We start from the raw sequence: 18,938 nt of genomic DNA on the forward strand, positions 1-18,938 counted from the left end.
GTGTCCAAACAGCTGTAGGCTAAGAGGTGTGTGTGGGTTTGTGATAACAGTAATGAATGGCCCCGCAGAGTGTCTAATGAAGCTTTAGTGACAGAGCTCGCCTCAGCTCTGCTCTGCACCCTTTGCCATTTGTCAAAGCAGAGCGCGTACTGGAGATGAAGAGATAAATAAGGCCTATACACAACGGAGCGCACTACTGGATTTCAATATACACATTAAAAACATGAAAAACCTGCGTCGCATTTATTACTCTGGTTAGGACACTGAATATGCAAACACACCCTGACTTTGTGCATTGGAACTGTCATGATTGGGCATCCTCTGCTTGAAGAATGGAGCGCAGAGAGAAACACCAGGAAGGGTCAGTATATAATGAATACCTGAGTACTGGTCCATATGAAAACTATAAATAGATGGATGAATTTCTGTAGGCAACTGAAGCATTATTCATATTGAGTAATCCAATTAATTAAAAACAGAGAATAGCAGGTCTGAAAACATCACCTATAGCTTCACATTAGGAAAAAACTACAAACACTTTCACATTTTGGAGGAGTATCTGTGCGGACTTGTTCTCACCAAATTGGAGTGTTACCCAAACTAGGCATATTATATTATATTCTTTACCATATGGAAAAGCATATTTTATTGAATAGTTAGCATAAAACAAAAGACACACTACAAGCAAAGAAAACAGATTTAAATTATTTTAAAGCAGTTCTTTGTGTTTGAGCCAATAAGATTGAGAGAGATAAAACTGAATAGATACAATGCCCCAAACAGCGCATTCAAACAGACTGCCCCATTATGTATCTTTATGGGAGAATGATTCTAAGCTTTATGTTATTTTATGGTTCTTGTCAGATAAGGGCACACTAGTGCAGCCGAGTAAAATCCAGCTGTGGCTCCGTGGACCAGAGCAGAGGTCTGTACACTCTGTACCTGCTCAGCTGGAGTCCAGATTCTCAAGAGGCACAGAGCAGTACTGTTGTCCAAATATAGATCTACTGTACCTCATTATCCACAAATCCACAAACACAGTGGAGTGAATGTTATAACTTTATTTATACCATTTGTTATAACTTTATATAACTTGCTTGAGGGGGCACTTCTAAAGTACTATTTAATATAGAGTACGTGTATTACAGTAAAAATATTTGAGTTATAAGGTAAGCATGTAACCTGCTTCAGTTCTTATCCGAAAAAATAAAACTTTGAATTATGTAAGAGTAAATTGTTTTGAACTCGGATAGTGCTTTTTTGTCATTCTTCCTCCATACCTATACCAATACACCACCCACCTTTGTGCTGTCTGACTAAAATAGATTTTCCCCTAAATAAATTGAGGTTTTGCTTTCCACTGGGAGTTAATTAAGGGAGCATGTGACCTCTCAGCACTCCTGTGGGTCTCCTCAGTGGGTCAGTGACTGTCGGTGAGGAGACTGGCACCACATGAGAGGGGCAGACTGGTTTTATGGACTAAGTTAGGTGGGTCATTCAAGTACATGACACGAAAACAGTGATACATCCTCAAGCCGCGTTCAAACCAAACACGAATGGCACGAAAAAGGCGAATGATTTACATGTTAACCCTGTGTAAAGGCGCAAGTGCAACAAACTAAATATTTTAAAGTGGTGGCACCATGGCAATAAGAAATAAACAGTTGATAATTTTAAGGTGCTGAGAGAACTGGGTGTGAATGAGGATACAGAATTGTTATGATGCTCCGGTCATTATAAAGACATTTTCTTTGTATGTCTGATTTTATGAACTTTAACATCAACCTGCCCAGGGACTACAAGTGGAAATTAGCTCTAGTGCTACAACCTGACACAATGCATCTCTCCTATTAAGGTTAATATAGATTGTGCACTGTCCCTGTCTCATTAAATAAATAAATAAAGTAATCTAAACTAAGCTGATAATAGCATCACACCTGGAGCATAATATAACTGATCATTTGTGTCTTTGACAGCACTTAGTTCACTCTTCACCTTTTGGGACCGATACTACTTAGATTGTGAACTTGTTTTTCACCGTTCTCAATATATGCATCTCCTTTTTCAAGTTTGCAATTAATTGATTTTTGTCTCAATACTGATTTATGCACTAATGCATAGACCTGGACCTTATCCTCCAGCTCCTCACCTCATCTTGAAGGTTGCAGATCAGAAGAAATGAGCTAAGGCTTTTCCTGTTCAATCGACACCTGCTTGTGCCATTCATCACCATGGTGACAGCTCTTTAATGCTGGGACCTGTACTCTATATGCACAAAACCCACAAACGTCTTTTTCTTATGGCCATCTTGAAAACCTTCAGGAGTTACGTCAAGAGACATACATCTGAAATCCAAAGAGTATAAAAATATGTTCTTTGCTAAAAAGGGAATATTTCTTGGTAAAAAACTAGCATACAGGAATCAACAGAGCATGATGCAATATCCAGCCCAATTTTCCTGGAAGCCCTTAATTGCCTGTCATCAGAAAACCTATTACACTTACAGTTGTTTTTCCAAGAAGATTTCAAGTAGATGAGGAGAACACATACTGCCAATAGTATTCACAGTGCCTGTAACTCAGCAGTCCTCTGCACTCCTCCACATTTCTGTGGCAGACTTCTAGCAGTCTTTGTATATGATCACTCCATACTCGGTGGTGGTAAGTTACTTCTGTTGCCACAGCTAGTAAAGTGAGGCTGCCATTGGCCCACCAACCGCCATTGCGTTGGTGTAATCATACTAGGTAATGTGGGTGAAGTGTTTTACACCATGACACGACAACAGTAAAGCCCCACTGTTGCACCTGGTATTCCCAGCAGTGATCCAAGTACTAACCAGACCTTAGCTTCTGAGATCTGACAAGATAAGTTCAGTGCTATATTTTGGAACATTTCAGGCAAAGCAATACCATCACCAAGGAGTCAACACTAAAACTGATATAGAAAATTGAAAAGAGTTAAAGAGTTAAAAGTGTTTTACAATAAACAATGTATTTAAATTGATTTACTTGTAATATGTACTACTCACAACAGTAACAATAACTGGTTGGGGCTGTATTATTGACAAACCCTCGACTCCTGGAGCAGGAGTAAGTCGTGGGCCAAATGACCCCTGTGGTTGGACAGCTTTATGCATTGTGCATGCACCTGTCACTTTCATAGAGCTGTCCAATCAGTTCTCACGCAGGAGACCACATGGGAGCTTAATTATACCGTGCCTCCAGGCTGAGAAACCTCTGCTATTTTGTTGGAACACCCTCACGCCTGCAAGTCCACAGTGCACAAACTTAATGCCAATTTGATTAAATTGTCATTCATGGCACTATAAAAAACACATCAAACATTAGTAAACAAACATGAAATGCAGTCTAATTACTCATCACAGCTTTAAAATGCACAGGGGATTTGTACAAAAATTATCTCAAACATTTAATCAAGCCTTTAATCACCACCAGCAGAGTCAGAGCAGAGAGGAGGCTACCCACTGCCCTCTGTCCACCTGATGAACACAACCTGTCACAGTCCTGCCCACTACCACCGATAGTGAGCATCAAAGCTGGGGCATCAGGCATAATAGCTGCTCTTTCCTGTAGGATCAGAATTGCTCACACTCATAGCTGCTTCCTTATGGACATTTCTACACCAAACTGAATAACTTTTTTTTTTTTACAGAATCAACAAACACACATACATACAACTTTAAATATAGAGTTTTATATTCAAGTGGAAAGTAACTCCAATCTTGTAGGCACAAAAGATGTCAATATGGAGATTATTGATGAAGATGTTATCAGCTTTATGGTAAATGGTCACATTTAATATACCATTTCTTGAAGCCACTCAAAAGCACTTTACATCAAACACCCACATACTCCTTCACACACTAGTGTAAGCAGACACAGAGGGCAAGGGGGGTTAACTGTCATGCCCAAGGACACAATGACAGCATTCATCTATAGGAGTTGTAATCATACTGCCAACCTGTGGGTCAGTGGATCTGACTGCTCTACCAGTCAAGACTAGGATTTGAACCGCAAACCTTCAGATCAGTAAATGAATACTCTACCAACTGAGCTATGGTCGCCCTTTATAAAAACAAAGGGACAAAACAAAATTACCCCTAACAAAGTTACATTGTATATTTTGATATTTACAGAACAAATTGAACTTCAGTATCATGTTTTGCTGTATGTGCTAACAGACAGATTGCCATACACTGCAAAGTAAATAGCTGTGAGTGAATGGTGGCTCTGAATGCGGTTATGGATGTTTTCAAAGACTTGGGGAGTCTAAAAGCACAGTAATTGGGCAGTATGTGAGAAGTGTTCTGGACAAAAGCCAGCCGTTCTTAGCGCTTCGGTCCAGGCAGCACTAACTGTACGTGTCCTTGGAGATAGGGAGTGTGTTATTCATGTAGGTTGCATCTCAAACCCCCAGTGAGACCGATGCTTCTACGGGAGATTAATGGACTCCTTTACTCTCAACAAAGTCACCAAAGGCAGCAGTGATTGGCAGAGACACGAAGGTCAAACTATGGGTCCAAGTCTAAAAGGTGTGTCAACTGCACGACAAGAGAAAAGAACCCAGGAATATTTTCTTTATACTTACCAAAATAATAATACATGGAAAGTTTAAGGTTGGCATTTTCTCAATTGAAAAATTTTGAATCATAACTCCGGAATCATAACATTTTCTATTTAATTGTCCCATTCAAATACAAATGGAACCAACTGGGAATGGTTGCAAATAAATTTAACATTGTTATGACACTCTTAAGCAGTCAACAGTGATGACAAGTTACATTTTTAAAAAGAACATGAGATGGGCGTAATAGCATAAAAAAAATATTGTGGTATTTTCAAAGTGCACGATCTTGGGGCAAAAGATCCATAGTACAAATCTGACTGATGAAAACTATGGGCCCTTAATGTCTATTTGAAATTAAACACTCCTGGGAAATGCATTACTGCACATATCTGGAGCTGAGTCATTGTCCTCAGTGAAAATGACAGCGAGCACTTGGATGAAGCATAGAGCGGGCGAGCCATTTGTCAGAATCTGATAACATGCTTGTCTTAGAGGGGCTGGACCTCGCATCCTAAGTTATTACACCGTGACATATGTCCACCTTCTCTATTGAACCTGCTGCCCTGTTACAGTACTGCACATTGTCAAACGGACTTTCTTGTTTGATGTCAGTAGTAAAATGAGATTCAGTTTGGGTGTGTAGCTTTGGTTGAGTGTGATAGTTAGTCATGTCAAAGTGAATGGAACTGAGTTTGAATGCAGTTTGAGGGTTTATACAGCAGCCTGTAAACTTGGTGTGCCATTGATATTATGGAGTCTGGGATTAGTCTAAAAGAACAAAAAACATGTATATTAAACTAACCTAATTATATGTCTTAATTCTTTGCAGAAAAGTTTTCCAAAAGTAGTTTTAACAGCCTGAAAAATGTATTATAATATATTGTTTGACAGTGATTCACAAAGTCTGAATGCAGCAGAAACCCATTGAAGTATACATTTTGTTTCTCAATTGTAAGTGATTTCTGTCTAATATGTGTCAGCGTTTGGTCACATTTTTCTTATACAGTCAAAAAGGGTCCAATTATTTTTTATCCTATAACCCTGTTCATGTCCAATGATTTTATCCTATTGAGATTATGTGCTATAGAGTCAATAATACTCATTTGTCATATCAACTTTGATGGACACTCAATGTGAGGAGGCAAACACTCAAGAAACACATTCCAGAAGTTGATGGACAGCCTTAAAATCAATGGGAGTGTTTAAATTTCCCCTGGGTGCCTGAGAGGAGTGCTGCTCACCAAGTTACTAACCAGCACAAGCCCCAATGATGAGGGCAATAAAACCAGGAAAAAATATGGACTCCTCCAAGCAGTTTAAGGACTGTAAAAAAGAACTGATTTGGTAAGAAAAATTAGTTGTCAAAATGCACATATGTACATTTACAACCACTCAAGGCTATTCAAGGACATAACATGGAGCAGCACTGAGATTGTGGTTCAGTTAGCAATTAATGTTTCTATTGTAGGATTCTGCACTCATAGAGGAGCATTAAGACTTGAGAATAGACTGCAGTATGAACAGTTGGGGACATGGCCTGTGAGGTAATGTTAAACTGAGAAAAGTCCAGAATACACTAAAATAACCTATTATAATTATAATTATAATCTTACAATATCTAGTCAACCCATGAGAGATTACAGAGTTCACTTGTAATTGCCTTAATGTTAATTCAAACTGCAGGAGATCACAAGTATGCATTGTTTGTGCCATTATTATTATTTTTTTCTTCTATACATCGGGATGGTCATTTTGATAAATTCTTGAATAAACTTCATTACAAGACTTCAGGTTCTTGCTTATCAGTAGACTTTCTCTCCTCCTGACTTCTTGCTGACCACAGCCTCTGTCCTACATCGCTCTCCCTTTGTCCGCTTGATTGCCTCTCCGTCTTCCTCTCTAACCCCATCCCCCTGTGTCCAGTCTGTACGGGATAAATGAAAGCCCATCAAGAAGATATCAAGATAAACATAAAAGTAGTCCGAGGCTGACAAGAAAATAAGAGTCATCCATCAAAGGCCTTGGCTACTTACAGCACATGTCAGAGGCACCCCTGGGTGCTCCTTACGCCGCGTGATGCCGCTTAATTCAGCACGCTCATGCGCATCATCACATCGGACAGCTGGACAGTGAGCCACAGGAAAAGGGGCCAGGCTTCCTTTGAAGTTTGGCATCTTTTGGAGAAAATCATCCAGTTATCAGAATCATTTGTCTTTTCCATGATATTCCATAATATTTCAAAATAAAACATCACTGTTTCATATCACTGCATTCAAAAGATACATAATTTCTTTTTGTGCACCTCTGACACAGATAAGCAGATGTTTATACAGGTTTGTCCTATAGGGTCGCCCTTTGTCCTGACGAACGCCACACCAGAATATTATTAGAATCAAGATTTTTTTTTTTTTTTTTTTTTTTTACATCGCAATAAATCATCTTTTCGACTGTAAAATGCCAACTGATCTACAACAGATAATTATGCATCTCCTGAAGAATCAATGGAAGGGCATGGACACAAATCAATCAGGAAGGTAATGATGCAGGATACTGTTGTATCTGGCAACGTGGGGATTGAGTGTAATATAAAGAGGTTATTAAAGGGGGTGACTTTGCCCTGAGCATGTCAAACTTGAACATATGAATGACTTCCTTGGCGTCGATACTTCATTATGAGGAAGTGATAACGCTGCCACCAAAGACAAGATCAGAGTGTGCTCCACTTAGCCCTGGCAATGAACTCCAGTCTCTGATTAAAGCCATCATAGAGAGACTCAAGTGGAAGCTGTAAGCACCTGAAGGTATTTATAAAAACATTCTTATCTGAAAACAATCATTAGAACTTTAAATAATCTCTGAATTAATATGAAATCCCTTAGTATCTAAAGTTACTCTAAATTTATAGGAGCTTAATTTATTACAATACAGTATTAATGATTAATTTTACATTTTATAAAACTGACTAGTCATCCTGCCCCTTGACAGACACCAGCCAACTGAGAGAACCCTTCAAGATTTTTTTTTACTAGATTACTTATTTTTATAATAGTAATGCATTTAGGTACTTGGACCAATTCTTATTAAAGGTAATAAAGATAAAACAACTATTTCAAAATTGAATTTCTGCCAAAAAAGTTTATCAAAATGCTCAACATTGTTTAATTTAGAATTACAATCTTTCAACATAATATAAATGTTTTCTATATTTGTTCAAGGAAAAGCATGCCAAGAAATCCTCTGAACAAGGTGAAGCTAGAAGTTAGTTTGAAGACTGCAGCACTCATTTGATTGGTCAGCACCATTCCCATGTTGCACAGTTGTAAATCATTAGACACTCAGGGAGGTTACGTTGGGGACAAAACAAACCAGAGCGCAGCTATATAACAACAGAAACTCTACACTGTGCCCTCTCAATGCAGATAAGTACAGTTTCTCTGGTCCAGGAGAAGAGCATATGGAGGGAAGGCCATAAGTTTTAGAGACATTGTAACTTTTAATGAGTAGAAATGTGTCATCTTCAACCAAGTTCCCAACTTCACCCTCGACATAACATTTACGTTGTTTAGAACCATACGTTTCCTTGTTCCTCTTGACTCTGGAGCAAGTGTGAAATCTATGAGAAGGGCAACATGGGGTTTGCATTCAGAAGAGTTGAGGTTACAAATTATAGAAGACAGGTTGGTATAATGAGTCCAGATACAAGGAAATAGATAAAAAGAAGATTTGCAGATTGCGACTTTTTGGCAGAAGAATAAAGGAATCTTCTCTGGCAACAAAGCAACTTGGCAAGGGTACTGTAGGCTTTTTTTTTTTTTTTTTTTTGACTCATTCACCCATCTACGCATCACTGATTAAGATTAAGATTTACAATGTTGAGTGGGCAGCACATAGAGACCATTTCAATAATACTAAAAGCACCTAAATTAGTTTAAACATGTGCTTTAATACCAATATGCATATGAGTGCTGTATTAAAAGGAGACATATTATGAAAACTAACCATGGTATCATGGCTTTACTGACTGACCCACTCAAAATTGAATTTAGAATGATGTGTGCATGTTTGAGTCATTTTTATTTTCCCACATTCAAGAAACCATTCTGTTAATTCTACCTGTTGGGCAAGGGTTCCCAAAGTGGGATCCCTCGTTCCCTGGAGGGCTTTACTATGATGCCCCGGGCTGCAGGACACAGGAGAAGGGACACTTTTGTCCATATGACTGTTCCTCTCCTTTGCTCTCACACAGGATCTGTTGACCCTACCTGACCAGTCCTCCTATTATGTTACACTTAGACCGTTGACTGAGACCCAAAGGAGACAGAGAAGCACAGTGTAAATGTTGTTGCAGCTTAACTTGAATTTCCCTTGAGATCAGTAAAGTCTCTCTCTCTCTCTCTCTCTCTCTCTCCAAAACTAAGCATTACATTTACATTACATTGAGGGGAAAAAATTTACATTCACATTGCCTTGCCATTTTAATCTTTTGATTTGTTTTAATCATTATATTATTTTCTGTACATCACTTTCCCCATTTCTGCATAAAAAACAAGCAACCGCAGTAAGCTATGTGGCTGGCATGTGAATTAAACAATGTAAAAAAAAACAATAAACCCATGAATAAGTATTAAATAAAAGGTCAATGCACACATGAAAAAACACATTTTGTTAACATTTTTAATAATGCAAGTGTAAAGGGTAATGGTTGGAGGTGCTTTAGCACTGTTGACATCTAGGCGCCCTGCTCCTCCACTACAGCTGCTCCTTTTGGGCAGCTGGATCTCTGTGACCTTTGAACTTCAGGAGATGCAGCTCTTCTCATACTGAGAAGAGTTTAGAGGACAGCTCCTGCACTCTCCTAGACAGTTACTCATTTTCTTTGTTGGTTAGATCTCCACCAACATCAGCGGTTTGAGTGTCCATTTTAGGTGTTTTAAGTTTTGGACTTTACTGGTGTTGGCCAGCTCTTGTTTGAGTTGGACATTGTCTCTCACTGTATTGTTATAGAGATATTTTATCTCCTTGTACGCACTAACTTGGTTTTTCAGCTTTTTACCTTTGTTCTGGAGACAAGTCTTTTTCATTAGTGTTAAAATAACTTTTTTTGGAGTTGCCAAGCTTTTGTTTGAGTTGCCCACTTTCTTGTACTTTTTTGTACTGGATATCTATGTGCGTTTACTTGGTCTTGTAGTTGCTTGTCCTTCTTCTGAAGAGTATCAGTGAGTTTTTGCAACTCCAAGTCATTTTCTTCTCTCTCTCTCTTTCTTCCTCTCCTGAGTTTTAAGCTTATGCTCCAAAAAATTGCTTCTTTGGTCCTGTTCTGCAAGCCTGGCCCTTGCTCACTCGAACTCTTCATGCAGCTGTCCCCCAGGGGTGGAAATTCCTGGAACAGACTTCTTTTCTCAGGGTTTGAGAAGTCCTGGATGTTGGGAGACACCATTTGGGTCTCATGTGGCTCCTGAATGCCCCCTGTTGGTGTGGGGCAGATCAGAGCCTCCAGGTCCTTACCGTAAAGGTGGGCATCATCCTCTGATATACAGAGGTACTCTAGGGCTTTGTTGAGAAAGTAGTCGAGTGCTCCATGTTTGTGTGCGTGTTCACTGGTGTCTTAAAAACAGAACATAGGCACTTTCCACATTCTGTAGAATGTGACGTCATCTCAGGATTAACAGAAGGATGAAAAATTAGCACTGTTAGAAATAATAGAACACAACATTATTATATTATTGATTTATTTTAAATCAATTTCACATCAAACATTAAACATGCATAATCATTGTCCATCTGTTAGGGTAACGGTTAGGCTAGCATTTATGATAATCTACATTTATCTGCATTGAAAATACTGGTATGTGTGTTGTATGTGCATACTAATGATTCTATTTATTCTATTTGTGATTTGTCAGAAGCTCATACAACCCCTCCTTTTAAAATAACTACATTTTGGTGAGCCCTAGAGCCCGAGAGTTGTAAACAGAGGCATGTCTGGATGTCGAAGGCAGGAATAGTTTATTTACCATCAGTCTGGGACCTGGACACTTGAATACCCAACACAGTTGGTAGTGTTATCTAGTCAAACCTGACTATGCTTCAACACAAGGTGGTTTAAATAGGAACTAAGAAAGCGAGCTTGAATGAGATATAATGAGAAGTGCATAGCATACCACTTCTGTGAAACGAGTTGACCAAGTAAACTGATAATGTTTGAAAAGGACACATAACACCAGAATGATGCCAATCATACCACACAGAAATGTCAATGAACAAAGATAGAACTAAAGCTGTCCTTGTAAGGACTACGGATAAATGATCACTGTTATTTATTTTAGCCATTTTGGCACAAAAAAAATCCACTGATCGCTACCATAATGTTGACTACTGATATAAATAAAAGTCATAAAATGTTTGGTTATCTGTAGACTAGAAAACCAATAAACTGTGCTTGTACAACTAAGAAACTTCCCAAATGCTCCCTTATCTCTTGGTTTGCAGGTTCAACATTTAATAAAGTTACCTGTAAACAAATCAAACCTCAAATCCCTTTAAACAGTGCTGGTTCTGTGCTGGCTGTGCAGATAGCCTCAGCTGTGTATCACTCATACGCCAGATTTAAAGGACTACAGCTGAGCACACACTGGAGTAAAGCTCAACTCAGTTTAGCCCCCAATCCCCAACCGCACCAATAATCCTAAAACCACCGGCCGGCCACTCCATTCCATTCATCACTGCCAGGGCGCAGGCTTCAAGTCATTAGTTAGGACCCATTCACACTTCCACAGCACTACACTGGTCAAAGCTGCGGTGCTCGTGGCTATACCTGACCTGCAAACAATGGCGCAGGGGAACAAAAGCTACGGAGTAAGTTTTAAATAAGTTCACAAATCCAATACTCAGAGCTGTTGCTAAGCCTTATCAGAGAGGCACTTCAAAACCCTGCTTTGTGTCTACGTGTAATTACATATCCAACATAATTAGCTAAAAGGCAGGTGAGAGCAAATCGCAGTCTATTAATCAGTGCCTTCCCTATTTGTCGTTTTGCCACAAAGAGATTTTGGCCTGTAAGCTCATTCGCTGTATTAGCCGAGCAATCAGAAATGCACTTCCAAGCTGTTCTGCTGTCGCGAGGGAAACAGCCAGCCATGGTAGAATGAAGATATATGGCTTTTATTAGCATTTGTGATTTGAGGCAATATATCAAATACAAGTGTGGCCATTTGAATACAGAGGGGTCAGAGGTGCTGTTGTGTAATTACAGTAATCATTAAATGGGGTGGAAGCAGGTCTTGGATATGGGCGCGTTGATCCGTAGAAAGCTTGTACAGTCTTCATACTTACTATGTTCTGTGGCGAGAATTAATTATCTAGAGTAGACTAGGGTGACCACCTCAAATTGTAGAAAAAGTGGGACACTGTTGAATTTGGTGGGACATGAAGGGGCAGACATGAGAAATTTAATATCATAGGTACTAACAGCAATTATAACATAAAATGTTTTGTTTTATCAATTGCAACGTATACAGAAATCAACACTAGGTGCCAACATAGTAAAAACGTGAGAGCCACCAGACAGTACACCCAAAGTCTTGATTTCATAAATTACGACGTTCTTAAAAAAGTGCGTGTGCATGTGGCATCAGTGAAAAAGTGTGAAGTGCTGTCAGTCAGCAACAGCCGCAAACAATAAATAATTTATTTATTTAACCAATTAAATGTTTGCAAGACAATTCTCAATGTAAAATGTAAAAGTAAGAAAAATAATAAATATATCTCAATCTGAAATGCCACAAGTTCTTAAACTGTCATTATCAGGTCAAATTCTACTGTTTATAATTTTCTTATAAACAATTAAGAAAATTATATTTTTATGGAACGTGGTAAGCAAGAATGAATTTTAACATATCCAACAGGAAATATGTGAGGAAAGATGAAAGGCACAATCTGTAAGATTATCAGCCCTTGTAAAAACAGATAGGAGACTTGTCTAGATAAATACAAAATTGTATTTTGACACAGGAAAATTATGACAATATGATAATGGCAACAAAACATTTTTGTACTATTCTCAACTGGAGCTGAAGTTATTAATCTGGCTAGTCAGCTACATTGTTATTTTTGTAAACTATCCAAACAAAATAAAAAACTGCAAATAGTTTTCTGGAAATATCTAGTTTAATAATAATAAAGTATATGATGTCAGGATTAACTTAGTCTACATGATTGCCACAGAATTGATCTCCTTCCATCCAGTTGTTGTTTATCTCTAAAGCACATATCAAAATGCCACCACCATTTAGCTGACCTCTTGAAAAAGAAATATAAAAGCTGCAAAACTGCCACCAAGGATTCAAGTTCAACCATAAATTTATATGTGACTTTAAGTACTGGGTTTGTGCTGTAGAAATCTGTTTTACACTCTCAGCATGTCTGCACAAATGTGACAGTACAGTCAGAAAACCTGTGTCTCCTATGCACTGTAATGAGAAGGGGGAACTAGTTTAATCAGGGAGCTTCACTACAGTGGAGATAAAGTGGTTTGCTTGAGTGAGTTATTGCACTTGATAACAAAATGGAGCTGTATAATGAGGAAAAGGGTTTTATCAAGTTGTTATTAAATCATAAAGAGAATATACATTTTGATGAAAATAGTATAGTGTATTAGTATCTATGAAGGTCTAAAGATGGCATTTTATCTTTAGAGGGGACAATAACTAATTGACTATAATGAATATATTTGAAGGAAAATTAATGCTTTCTAATCAACCATTTAACCATTTCTATAAAACATTGAGCCAAACAGTCCAGTCCCAGTTACAGACTATTTATTTCTGTAAAGTACTGGAAAAGTTTCTAGTCTTGCCTGGCCAAGTAAGAGACCATTAGCATGATCACATTTCTTCTTATTCCGGTCACGAGAGGCTAGAGCCTTTCTACCACTATGAGCTATCCTTCAGAATTTTACTCAGAACAACTTATTACCAAATGATTGGATTGTAACACCACATATCTATTCTACTTCACAACAAGGACTAAGCTCCCCGCTCAATTAAGTAAGGCTTAACCTGGACACTTTTCTCTGGGCTGTGTCTGCCAAGCTCTGTTATACCAGTGGGTAACCTGTGGGGACACATTAGAGGTAGAAAGAGCAACTCCTGTCTCACTGTGATGACCTTTTTATTTATTCAGCACCACAGACTTGAGGAGACAAACTGTTGTATTCTAAGTTTACACGAAAAGCATGGAGCATATTGGAATCATAAAATAACATGACTTTGGTTATTATCTAGGATGGATATTTTTGAACCTGCTAAACCATGTGTGTAATCAGTGGATTTGGCAAAACACCTCTTCAGCAGTTACCTTGAGCCTCTGATGTATGCCCTGTGGTGTGACCATTAGGGATAAATGCAGTCTTAAGCAGACTCTCCCGAGTGCTGGGGCCCTGGACATAGTCAACAACATTATTTACACTCACGGTCTTTACAAATGACATTGATGTTTGGGTCCCATCACCCAAATGGATTATGGGTAATATTACAATAGAAATTCCTATTCAGCGGTTTCAGGACAGATGGCTCCCACACCTTGGTGTTGTCTTACATAATCTGAGGTGATGGAGAGGTACAAAATGAAACAGGGAGAGAGTGCATGCCAAACACATCTCAAGACAGCACTGTCTTATGTTCAGGCCTTCCTTTTCCCCTACATGTGTTTTTTGGAGTCAGATCAATACTCAATTTAGCCAACTTCAGGACAAGTTTTACTTCAGCATCAGTTTATCAATACTGAGTTCAGTACAGCAGTTTCACCTTACCTGCATCTTTCCTCAAAATGTACAGCCCTTTAAGTAAAAAAACAAACAAACACTTAAGTAGATTATACAATTTACACAAGAAGACCCCAGAACCAGCTCAATTTCACAAATGGCAAATATGCATGGACGATATCTTAGCAGGACCCTGAACCTCCATGTTAGATGGTCTTGTACATCTAAGAAAAAGTACTTACAAAACTAAAACTGTTTCCTTTACTGACCCCTTGTGGATAAAGGGAGTAACTTTGAAATTCAAATAAGTTATTATCCAAGGTTTATATTTCCTTAATTAAATGTTCAATTTGATATGAACAGCTCAATATTTCATGGGGCTTTGATGAAAGATGTTTGCAATCATCATTCAAACTAAGAATGAAACAAATGCTCACTCGATCCATTAAGTATCTGGCGAAGTGCACAGTTCTAAATGGTCACTGATTACATCACTTTCAACACGCCATTGTTATAGTGGCTACCAAACATCCCTGCTGTGTTTAGCAGTGATCTAAATTTGAACCAAAGCAGAATGAGAACAGGGATAATTGTTTTGTAGCTGATATCACAGTCTATATAAATCAGAGGAAGCATGTGCCAGAAGAGCTAGTGAATGTAGTCCAGAGCAGTGTATCATCAGCACAGCCAACAGTGTCTCCTGGACTGGCTCAGCAACAGTTCAGTGGTACCAAAGTTTTCTAATTACAGCCCTACCCTGTCCTATGGGGGTGTCTGACTTACAATAAGCAAGGGTAAATAATGAAGAACATACTGAAATCACTATTATTATAACTTTGACATAATCAGATAAAGCTGCAAGTTCCACCACAAGAGGAACTGCTTAACAAGAGAAGTATGACCTCTTACCTTTTTAACAGGTCACATCCAGATGAAGGTGATAAAACCTGGTCTGGCATCAGGTTGAGCCATCAAACAGCAAGATCCAGATCCATATTTATAAACCCTGAAATAATTTTTAAAAAGGCTTTAATTATTTGTACAATTAAGCACTTACACACCAAACTCGTTTATAATGATGTTTCCCCAAAGACTGTATGCGTGCCGCCTTAGATAAAGACCTACTCCAGTCAGTCATTTTATATCTTATGTAGAATTCATTATCCTAAATGACATGAAAGAGCAAGAAGATTTCCTTTTTTATTAATTAATTACAATTACAAAAAGTATAACTAATATTATTATATTTTTTTATTTTTTTATTTGTTTATTTTATGCGAACTTTTAACTACGGTAAAACAACATGGCACGTTAACTCACCAAGTTAAGTGTGATGGGCTTGTGCATAGTTGGTGCAAGGTTTCAAGGCCCAGCGAAGTTTAACAATTCGCCAAGGATTTTGAGCGGTGTAGTAGGTGTAAATCTTACATTAGATAGGCTCTGGCTACTCTAAACACGTGGAAGCGCCAAAGATACGGTCAGGAATTGGGTTGTTTACTTCTGGTTACTTTTGGTGCGTAAAGAGTTTTGCTCTTTGTCAAATGCCTGCAGAGAAATTAATCAACTAAAGTAATTGTTGGCTAACTCTTACATGCGCCTAACCTTGCCTACTGAATCCAAAAGGAAACGTGTTCTATATTGCAATTAGGCTATTTATCTTTACATATGGTCATGCTTATTACATAATGAGAGCAGAGCATCTGTTTCAACAGCATGGGACTTCTACAGTATTAAATCATATTGCCATTAACCTCGTTTTATAATAGGAGGGCTCGGCTCATCCCTTATTAATGTCTGCTCCACTGTATTTACTCTATTGGCCAATTGTTAAAGGAATCCATTCTTTAAAAAAAAAAAAAGGCAGGTTTATTACGCTCTGCTCTGGGATGTAGGCTATTTGTGAACCAGTACACACTGCTGCTATAAAAATCTATATTGTTCTTAAAAAGACTAACTCATGTAGATGGAAATTGACCCAGCAGTGGGACACTGACTTTAATTATCTTCCAAGATTGAATAATCACTTTCATGTCTTAAGTGTGCATTGTGTACATAAGTGCATTGAATGCAGTTCTTAATGAAAACGTGTTTCATAACATATCTTTAGATGTGTTGGAGAAGCCATTACTTTTTAAGTCTAATAAAGAAGAATGATGGGTTCTTCCAGCACAGACAGTTACTAGAAACATGGAAAAGTGGCTTGTTGGACAATTATTAAAAACAAAATATGTATGGTCTCCACAGAACAGAGCCCTGAAAGGTTATGGAAATGCCACATGTGTAAGCGCTGTAATAAATCACAATATGAGGCTGTGGAGAGCAGTGCGCCTTCATTAGAGGGACCCAGGCAGCAGCCCACAGAGAACAGGCTCTTTACGGATGAACTAGAGTCACAGATGCACTGTCCCAGGTGAGTCTATAATGGACACATGGGATAAAATATAGATGTAATATTGTGTTTTTATGTGTTTTTGTCTGTATTTATTTGCTATATATTACATTGTTATTAATCTGGCATAATCAAACAGGTCAGTATACTTCAGAACTTTGGGGGGCAGGAGTGCTACTTGGATATACAGAAATTGTGCTTTCGGTGCAAACCTTTGCCCTGATGAAGGCTGAAGGGCCGAAACCTGTTGGCATGATTTTTAACTTTATCTGCCATGTGGTACTGAAGGCTTTTAATTATTTTGTACTTTTTGAGTGTCTCAGTTTTTTCAGCTTTGTAGGTCAGCATTCTTTTCATTATTCCCTAATAGAAAAAAACATATAACATGTTGTATCTATATTGCACAATTAGCAAGGTTATTTGACTCTAATTACACTGGACTAAAATACTTTGGATGGCAAAATACTTTAATTTGACATGGCAGAGATATTAAGAAATATTAGCTACTATGATTTGTAATATACCTCTAAATTAAATCCTCACCAATCTTCCTTGAGTTTAAAGTGCTTCTTCTTTTGTGCTTCTTCAAGTCAAAAATTACAAGTGACAAGTTCTGTTATTTTTCAAGTGTGCAGTGGTTTCAAGTGCTTCTTGAAGTTGTTTATATCTTGGTTTGTACTCAGAGCATCTCCATGCACTGTTGCAATGGCCTATATTTGAAATGCATTTGCTTTGTAATAGATTTGACTGTTGAGACATCTTCTAAACAATATACCTTTCTACCTAATATTGGTGCTATCTACTTTTTTGAGTGGACGCTACTACAAGACCATCTGCACGTATGCCTTTATGTAAGTAATTGTTTCATTTGGTGTTACCTATTGATACTTTGCAATGATATCATGCTGGGGGGTACAGCATATATGTCTATGGTGGAATGTTTAGCAGCTACCAAGCTGTACACAATGCACACATTAGCAAACATTACCAAAAAGTTTTAAGAAAAAATATACAAAATGGATAAAAACAACACATTTTCAGAAGGAGTGTTTAGAAACTCATTTAGGTGTTAGATTGAGTGACTAACGCTGAAAAACATTTGGCTTGTGTGACTATAATGTCACACAAGCCAAATACTCTTAATTGTAAAAGGTGAGAGTTAATTTACTGTATATATGAAACCTGTCCAAAACCTGTAATTAAAATATGTTTGCTCATATGCATTCTTAAAGTGATTATATTTGGATAATAAGCAGCACAGGGTTATGCTCACACGGAGGACATGTGAGAGCATCTCAATTACATCTGGCCAAAAAGAGCCCTTATCTCCAAATGTCCCATATATGCAATCTCCAAAACTCATTTGGTTATGCAACTAATAACTGTTTAAAAACTGCAGTTCAGGGCACAAAAGTCGTCAACTTTGGAAATAATATATTCTGTTTGTGAATACAAGCTATCACGGTGCAGCCAGACAGGCTTTGAAATGAGCGGGCCAGGCTGGAAGTCATAAATGAGTCTGGGAAACAAATGAGAACAAATAGAAGATGTATGGAGGTGCTGCAAAAGGCAATTGTTGCTCTGAGCACATTTGTCATTATTTGGAGGTGCTCTGCCGCCACACAACACAGTGATTTGAATACTTAATGAAATTAGATTTTTTTACTGTATTACAGAGATCATGTCTGTTTCTATAAATGAATGATTTGTACCTAGATATAAAGATTAAATTGTACAGTGTACCATTTGAACTACTCAAATTAATTATATATAGGTTTGTGGAAATGCAAGCCTGATCAGAGTGGTGCCTGTTTTTCATACCAAAAAACAGCACCCTATTTTTTTGGTTAAAAAGTTACATACTTTGACTTTAATATAAAATGTAAACAGTATAGTTACCTTCCATGTCTTGGCAGATTGCTGTAGCATTTGGATTTGAAAATATGATCCATCTTGTACATAACACAGCTGGTTGTCCATCTGCTTATGGGACACCAAATTAAAATGTACTAAACCAATCATACCATGTCAAACATTAACCACCTGCAACTGTCAGTCCGTGAGTATAGGCTATTATCAACATGTGAAGGTTTATTGAGAATAGAAATGTTTGGCTGACATTGCAGTGACACTGGATTTTGTGTGTTAAAATAGACACCAGTGTTTCCATTTATCAAGCATTGGACAAGGACAACCGCAGTG

This window comes from Boleophthalmus pectinirostris, unplaced genomic scaffold (assembly GCF_026225935.1).
Source record: "Boleophthalmus pectinirostris isolate CB_2022bp ecotype Guang Dong unplaced genomic scaffold, ASM2622593v1 HiC_scaffold_16, whole genome shotgun sequence".
Lineage (NCBI taxonomy): Eukaryota > Metazoa > Chordata > Actinopteri > Gobiiformes > Gobiidae > Boleophthalmus > Boleophthalmus pectinirostris.